Source organism: Helianthus annuus, chromosome 14, assembly GCF_002127325.2.
Source record: "Helianthus annuus cultivar XRQ/B chromosome 14, HanXRQr2.0-SUNRISE, whole genome shotgun sequence".
Lineage (NCBI taxonomy): Eukaryota > Viridiplantae > Streptophyta > Magnoliopsida > Asterales > Asteraceae > Helianthus > Helianthus annuus.
Window position 1 is genome coordinate 59,887,109 of NC_035446.2, and position 9,833 is coordinate 59,896,941.

Consider the following 9,833-nt stretch of genomic DNA (forward strand, 5'->3'; position numbering starts at 1 on the left):
CGAACTACAGTGGAATTTTCAATGGAGTAGACCACCTAATAGTGATGCAGAATGGAACCAATGGTCCGATATGTTAAACGTGTTAAATAAAGCTAAAATGGAGGCAGGATCAGATCGATGGGGCTGGAAGAATCAGGAATGGGAAGTTTTCACAGTGGCGGCAGTCAAAGAACTTATCGAGAAACAGGTGGATTCGGAACAAGACGAATAGTGGCTTCATTGGAATACTTGGGTACCGGCAAAGATCAATTATTTCGATTGGAGAGCAAGCCTCAGAAGGATAGCGGTGAAGCAGGAGTTAAAGAAAAAAAGGTATAATGCTAAGCAGTGATCTGTATTCGAGATGTGGAAGGTGGGAGGAATCGGTGGTGCATCTAATAAGCGAATGCATCATGTCAAAGGAAGTATGGCGGAATATTATTGAGTGGCTCAAACTACCTACTGGTGTGGATGTAAGCTCATGTAAGAGAATCATGGAGTATCCTGAAGAACTAATCGGATCATCGGAGTGGAAGAAAGTAATAAAAACGGTTTTTCAAGAAACAATGTGGCAACTGTGGAGGGCAAGAAATAAAAAGGAGTTCAAGGGATGCACAAGAGATGGAAAGAATATAGTGGAGGACATAAAAGAAGATACTTTCTTATGGTTAAAATGCTGATCGAAACTTAAAGGATTAGTGTGGGAGAGATGGGTAGATTTCTGTAACACCCTGAAATTTATAAAAACTTAAAATCAGGATAATAAAATATTAAGTAAACAAGAACAAGCTACTAGAAATCCATAACCCAATTAGCTACGAGTCCAGAGATGACAAATAAAAAGGTTAAAACACCTAAACTACAAGTAAATTAAAACTTGGGGGCTTAGGTTGCCAATTTTGAAACATGAAAGATTAAAATGGATAATTAACACCAAAGACACACTTAGTGTGTGTGTCTGGTCGAACATAAACATAGGGCGCAAACCAGGGTTCTTCCACCAAACCCTAACTTGCACAAAATTAACAAATTGAAGCCCTTAATCCGCTCTAAATCAAGTTTCAAACACGAATTAGTGATCACCTAGGTGCAGGGATCAAAAGGTATGCAAAATCTTGGTATTTTGATTCTTGTTCAGTTTTAGGTTAATTGAGAAAATCAAAAATTGCGCTTGAATATATGTTGCATGGATGAAATTAGAAGTAACATGATGTCTAGGGGTAAAACCCTAGATGAATTCTTGTTAAAATTTGGTATGATAATTGTGGAGATTATAATCACTATTGTAGGTGATTATTAGGTTTGTGGAGACTAGATAAACACTAGGGTTGTGATTACTATTCTAGTGAAAACTGAATTCATGTGTTACATTCAGTATTATTGATGTTGAAAATTTGTGTAAATTGCCTAATTGAAGTGAATGTAGATGGAAATAACATGCCAAGAACCTAGTAATGATTATGTAAGAATCGGACCCGCTAGGTGTTTGTTGAAACGCCTAAGTGAGGAATAAAATATTAAAAATTGGACAAAAACGCAGATTTGAATATCAGAATGAATTGTCCGTTATTGATTATAAAAGAGTTCTAAATTGGTTGTGAATGGAACTCTTTAGGTAAAGAATCTGGATCGTTAAGTGGACAAGTCGGAGGTGATACACGCTTGAAGGGTGCACTTTAAAGGTACGCGACTTATGGTTTCGTTACATTATGTTAATTGTTAGTTTTAGCCTGTTATACTGAAATTTGGCAAACAAGGAAACCCGTTAAGTCACGGAAGTGACGAAGTGCCATAGACAAATAAAACGGGTCAAAGCATGTGCTAGAAATAGATTTTGGAATGTTTTGAAATGGTGGTCTCCATTCGGCATCCAAACGGGTCAAAACAAGTTAAAATTTATGCTTGTCAAATAGTGTTAAAAAGCATGTTTAAATCCTCGAACAAGCATGACGATTATTGCGTAAGCAACCCTCGGAAGGGAAGCGAAACGTCATAGTCGGAAAACCCGAGATTGGGTAAATTGGTCGTAGAAATGTGATGACATTAAAACAAGTTGTTGAACTTGTAGACAAACGGGTCGAATAAACAAGGAGCCAAATTATAGGCCAATAGTTCTAAAACTGAAATTTTATATGAATGGTGTAGATAAACGCGTCAGTAATTAAATTACGGTCGCGTAGGAAAAAGAATCGGCTAAAACGGACGCCCGAGTCAAAAGTTATGTTGATTTAAAGTTGTAGATGATAAAAAAATTGGTGCTGGGCTGATATACAGCTCCAGCAAACAACCTTCTGTCAAAAACACACTGTGGTGCTACGCCACGGCGAAACACGATAACCGTCGCGCGACGCGACGGTGGTGGCGGCCCGCGACCGCTGATCCTTATCTCCGTCGCGCGGCGCGACCACCCAAAACGTTGGAATTTTGTTGTTTTTGCATTGTTTGAACATGGAACTTAATCATACTTGTTTTTTTAAGGTGTCAAAACTAATCTTTTACATGGTTTTGATCGTAGGTGATGACGGACTAAATCCGGATGGCAATCAAGCAACTCTCAAGAACCGAACACACCAAACAAAGGTTCCGCGTTAATCCATTTTGTTTAGTAATATGTAAACACTTGATATTATGTTTGAAAGTTTATCTAGTAGGATGATGACTTGAATATTTTGATCGTGTATGATCTTAAAACCATGAAGTTTTTGGAAACAATGAAATTTTAGTACTAAATGCATGTTAAATATTAATAATTATGTTATTTTAAATTGGGTCTTACAATTTCAACATAAGAGATATAGTAAAATAATATATGTATTGGGAGAACGGGGTAGATTAAATGTTTTGTCGCTTTATTTCTCTTTTCTGTAGTGTAATCTTTGGGTTTTACAGCATATGCTGGCCCTGTTCTATAATCATAGAATCTTACCATTCAAAAAAAATATAAATGACTGACACTTGTGGGTTATGAAAACCTAGAAACAGGAACGGTTCTTAAGCCCTTTCAACTTTTGTTATTATATATAATCATCATTTAATGTTGTTGAAAATTGTCTAGAATACATTACATGATATAAAAATTATTGTTTTAGAATGTTTTCTTAAATTTTGTTTTACCATTACCACATAGTAGACGTATGAAATAACATGAAGCGTTTTCAATCATCATTTAATATCGTTGAAAATCATCCTTTTTTTTAAACTTAAAACTTCATTAAAACAAACCTCCGACCCAAACGGGCAAAAGGCCAATACAAAACAGAAACCTCGACCCAAACGGGCAAATGCTAGAATTACAACATATACATAGGAAATTTACACCATTCCTTCCAACATATATATTTACATGAAGATCTATTTTTTAACCACCCAAAACCTCTCGTTTTGATATCTATCAAAATCTCTTAAGAACTTCTCCTGATCTGATTGAACACCAAGTCATTTCTCGCCTTCCATATACACCAACATGAGATAATAACCAATCCCCGTAAAATCTTCTTCGTTTTTTTACCTTCTTGATTAGAATTATAGATATCCATCAAATCTTTGAAATCGAAAGCGAATATCGGGGGAATGTTGCACCATGTGCTGATAGCCGCCCATACTCGAATCGCCACCGAACATGCCGTAAATAAATGATCCACTGATTCCCCATACTCGTCGCAGAAAAGACACATAACTGATGTTATATCCACGTCCCCTCTTCTCAGGTTGAAAATCATCTAGAATACATTAATATTTGTTACGTCATTGTTGTTTTTACATTTATTATTGATAATAGCCACAACCTTAATCATTTATCATTGTTAGTCATAGTGGCGGGTGCATTATTTTATTCATATGGAGTCAATGTTTATAGATGCTCTAATTTCATATAAGCAGACATAAAAGTATACCGGTCGGCCCAGGCCGAGTCGGGAAATCCTCGTAATGTAATATAGAACGTATGTTTTCAATCGAAATTATTTTTGATACATGTGCTTTGTATCAAGTGTAAACTCAAACATGTATAGAAAATAAAAAGCAATAGCGTAAGGAACACTACTTACCATTAGGACGTCCCATTATAAACTTATTATTAATATTAAGAAAGAGATGCTAATTTTAGAGTTATTTAAAAGTTTAAGGTTTATTTTGAAACTCTTTGAAAGTAAAGAAAAAGTTAGATTACATGTTCGAATAAATTTCCCCAAATCAACACCATCTACTCCCTCCTTCCCTCCCTCTCGATCTCGATCTCGAGCAGAACTTCTCAAACAACGTCTATACATTTGCTTTTAGAATTTTCCATTCATCCTCATAAAGCTGTCTAAAATTGGATCACTAATGGGTGATTTTAAAAATGTTTGAACCATTATTTGATTTTATATTCCCCTTGTCATTATGTTTAAAAACCTATTTACAAACCCTAACAAAGATAATTTTGAAATTCCATTTTATGGAGCTATACAAATATATAAAAGTAAGGGTTCTTAAATTATAGATTATGTGTTGGTTAGTTTGCACCGTTCAAACAAGGGATGAGTGTTTTTCTCTATTTGTGTTATAAATGAAGGATACACGTATTCGTAAAGTTAAAATTTGTGTTATTGTGAAGCTACAAGGCAGATTGTTAGTATGGTTTTAAGTTTGCATCATTATGAACCGAATGACTTTAGCCGAACACCAACATGAACACCAACATATAATCAAACACGATTTTTTGTTCGCGTTCGTTCATTAATAAATCGGGCATGCTCGTGTTTGTTTATGTTCGTTCATTTAAAGCCTAAACGAACACAAACGAACATAAGCAAAAAAAAATTAACTGAACATATTTGAATAAACATAAATTAACATGATTGAACAAACATAAATGAACACAAATGAACGTAATTGAACAAATATAAACAAACACAATTTAACATTAGTGAACACAAACGAACAAGTTTACTATATTACAATTCATCTAAAAACACATCTAAATTAGGGTTTATAGACACTAAATTAAGTAGCTTTTTTATATAAATATTAAGTAAACGATCAGTTACATTTTAAAATTTCATTTTTATAACTAGAAAACTCAATTACTAATTAGTTATATTTATATAAGTAGTTAGAAAACCTAATATTTATATAAATATAACTATTTATGTATTTACTAAAATTTAAACGAACATAAACGAACGTTCATGAACACAAGATGTGTTCATGTTCGTTCATTTAATTGAACGAACAAATTTTTTTGTTTGTGTTCGTTCGTTTTTTTAAATAAGCAAAGATAAATGAACTTCCAGCCGAACAAGTTCACGAACAGTTCATGAACGTTCGGTCCGTTTACAGGCCTACCGTTCAAACAAGGGATGAGTGTTTTTCTCTATACTTGAAATGAATTTTAATGTTATCTTGCCACAAATGTTGTTTTGTAACCTATTATCATTGTGTTATAAATGACAGATACATGTATTCGTAAAGTAAAAATTTGTGTTATTGTGAAGCTACAAGGCATATTGTTAGTATGGTTTTAAGTTTGTATCATTATGAACCGAATGAACACGAACATAGGCATGTTGGTGTTCGTTCATTTAACTTTAGCTGAACACGAACATGAACACCAACATATGATCGAACACAATTTTTTGTTCGCGTTCGTTCATTAAGAAATCGGGCATGTTCGTGTTCGTTTATGGTCGTTCATTTAAAGCCTAAACGAACACAAACAAACATAAGCAAAAAAACTTAACTGGACATATTTAAATAAACATAAATTAACATGATTGAACAAACATAAACGAACATAAATGAACGTAATTGAACAAATATAAACAAACATAATTTAACATTAGTGAACACAAACGAACAAGTTTACTATATTACATTTCGCCCAAAAACACATCTAAATTAGGGTTTATAGACACTAAATTAAGTAGCTTTTTTATTTAAATATTAAGTAAACGATCGGTTACATTTTAAAATTTAATTTTTATAACTAGAAAACTCAATTACTAATTAGTTTTATTTAGATAAGTAGTTAGAAAACCTAATATTTATATAAATATAACTATTTATGTATTTACTAAAATTTAAACGAACATAAACGAACGTTCACGAACATAAATGAACGAACATAAACAAAAGTTCACGAACAAAAGGTGTGTTCATGTTTGTTCATTTAATTGAACGAACAACAATTTTTGTTCGTGTTCGTTTGTTTATTAAATAAGCGAACATAAATGAACTTCCCGCCGAACAAGTTCACGAACAGTTCATGAACGTTCGGTCCGTTTACAGGCCTACCGTTCAAACAAGGGATCAATGTTTTTCTCTATACTTCAAATGAATTTTAATGTTATCTTGCCACATATGTTGTTTTGTAACCTATTATCATTGTGTTATAAATGAAGGATACATGTATTCGTAAAGTTAAAATTTGTGTTATTGTGAAGCTACATGGCAGATTGTTAGTATGGTTTTAAGTTTGTATCATTTAATACCATTAAATGCACCGAACAGTTGGTCCAAACAAAGAAGAATAAATACATGATGTGTTCATGGGTCAAGAGGTGGAAATTTTGTCATACAATTTGGACAAGTTAAGTTACTAACTTTTGGACATGGTTCTTATATGAAGCTTAATGATGTATTGGTAATATTAATGTTAGGTTTCAAAGCGGTGCGCTGAAGCAAACAACAACACACGCACAAACAATTATCACGCAGATAGCAAATAGTCACGAGCGGAAAATTTCGTCATTCAATTTGGACAAGATTACTAACTTTTGGACATGGTTCTATAATGAAACTTAATGATGTAATGGTGATATTAATGTTAGTTTCAAAGTGGAAGGCTAAAGCGAACAACACACGCACACACAAACAATTATCACGTAGATAGCAAATAAACGACACACAAGGAATAATGTGGTGATCAGTTTTATTGTGAAACATGGCTGCAACTAGGGTTTCTCTTTATTCTAGTGCTCAAAGATTACATGTATAAGCATTACTTATATATTGACTAAACTAGGGTTAACAACTTTGGGAACAAAAAAAATAACTTATAAGGAAACGCTAATTTAGGAAAACAGAAATTAGACAGCTTTTCAAGTCCCAAAGCCTTCTCAAACCCAACAATCACCAACTTTAAGACTTTGCACAACCCACAAACTGCCATCCAAACTAAAACCCACATCAATACCTCAACAATATTCATTAAACAACTCCTCCAAGCCTAATCCAAAGAATAAGCTAAGACTCCATATCCAGTCCTCCTGTATTAGCCATATCATTAGTTACCTAAAAGGCCCAATGAAGCTCGGGGGAGTTCCCCCGAGCTCCAATCCAAAACCAATCATAGTTAATCTTGTAGCAACAGTTTGGCTTTGCATAAAGACGTGAAATATGCACAATGAATATCTACGTCATCATTATAAGCGTGAAATTCAAATAATAATGATGTGTAACGTGTAGTTTCCAAATATCTCTTTCTTTATAAATTTTTGCAGCACTTCGTGAAAACAAGTTCCTAACTTACAAAGCTCTCCAAAACATGAATTTTGTGCTCATGCTCAAGAAGGACCTATATATAGACTTGAGTCCTTCGTGTGCAGTCTTGTCCTTTGCAGGTCTTCAATATTCTATTCATTCATTACAAAAATTCTCTTCCGATACTCGCAACGATGTTCTTCGAAACTCTTTTTCACCGTCTGTTCAGTCTTAGAAGGTCTTCTATACTTATACTTTGAAATCGACACTCCGTTTATATGTTTCTTTATCTTTTGTTCTCTCTTCTATTCTTTCTTTTCTTTCTTCTCCTCTAACTCTCTCCAATTACTCTCCACATTCTCCCTGAATGTATTTTGTAAGCAAAGCATACCTTTACAACATTTTGATATTGTAATGCTTACTTTCTGTCTTACATCGCATAATAAATAATGTTAAAGAATAAAAATTCAATGTTTTTCTCTGACATGTTGACCAGCCATCTCGGTTCATAAACTCTAATAGTTCTTGATATACACCAAATACAACATATAAATTGTATCAAATAAGTTATAAAAACAACCCTTTTAGTACTAATATTGGAAAAACTGCATTCTTAATTTACTTTTGATTTTCAGGATTAAAAGAACTTAAATGAACAAAAGGAGCAAATTAACGGCAAAAACCGGCATAAGTACAGAAGAATGGAAGTTGATACACTATACCGACCCTCAAAGCTTCACCCCAAGAATAAAAACAACAAACCAGAACCCAAGCATGGGGTCGTGCCTGCCGGGCATGGGGCCATGCCCCACTCAAGATTCCCTAAAGAAAAAAAGACAAACAGAAGTCGATAAGGGACACAGGGCCGTGTCTCTTAGACACGTGCCGTGGTCAGCTCTCAAATTTGCAAATCAGGGTTTGTACAGCAAGTACAAGGGCCACGGGGTTGTGCCGTTGACACATGGGGTCGTGCGTGCAGATGGACTAACAAGTGCATTAAATGAACACAGAGAAGAAGGACACGGGGCCGTGCCTACTAGACTGGAAGCTACCATTTGAAATCATGTGCGATGCAAGCGATTTGTAGTTAGAGCAGTCTTAGGACAAAGAAAAGAAAAACATTTTCACCCCATATATTACGCTAGTAAAACTCTTAACGACGCTCAAGAAAATTATACAACCACTGAAAAAGAATTGCTAGTTGTAGTATTTGCATTTGATAAATTTTGTTTCTTTCTTTTGCTCTCCAAAACAGTAGTTTATACCGACCGCGCTACCATCCGATACCCTTACAAAAAACAAGACGTAAAACCCCGTCTCATAAGATGGATTCTTCTCCTTCAAGAATTTGACATAGAAATAAAAGACAAAAGAGGAGCAGAAAACACAATTGCTGACCACATGTCTCGTCTTGAAGACCCTGCTCTGGAAGAAACTTGAGAAGTACTCATCAATGAGAAATTCCCCATAGAATCCTTAGAAATGGTAGAATATCAAGAAGAACCTTGGTACACTGGCTATGCTAACTGCGTAGCTAGTGGTACCATTGTTAAAGGGTTGTCCTTTCATTAGCAAAACAAATTCTTTGCTGATGTAAAACACTATTTTTGGGAAGATCCTGTCTTTTCAGAATATGTGCCGACCAACTCATTCGATGATGTCACACCCCAACCGATGGCGGAATCATCGAGGCACAGTACTGAGTGAAACAGATTGTCCAAGAGAATCCATAACACTATTAATGACAATATATTAATCGTTAACGTCCCATACCATCAACATATAAAGAAAAAATAGTTATTACAGACATTGTTCTCAAAGACAAATAAATTGTTCCGACAACTCAGATTTTATTCGTGGGTTTCTAGACCACCTAACTTGATTCATCATAGCAAAGCATAGCATCCTAAACACCTGTCACATACGTTAAAATAAAGTCAATACACATAGTGTAAAGGTGAGTACACAAGTTTAATAGCATATAATATAGCAAAAGCATTTACGCATAACCAGCATGTAACACGTAGGAATGTGAAGCAAGTAAGCTATCGACAATGACATATGCAACCGACATGACTGTGAGTGTAGAATACGCAACACAGTATCACCACTGTGACCATGTGAAGTAAAACCCTTAACAACTCCTGTCCACGACAGGTGCTGAGTCCAAACTATAGTACTATCGTTGCTAAGGTGTCAGGCAATGTAGGATCGGAATCTGACCCAAAACGAGTCGTTCAGAGGCTTTCTCCTTGGTTTCAGGTGCGGAATAACAAGAAACTAAGGTAGAAATAGCACGCAGATCACTTTAACTACTTGTTTTACTGATTTGACGCTGATTACACTTTAAATCTCGCACCGGCAGCACTTCGGCACGATTTCTCTAACTGTTA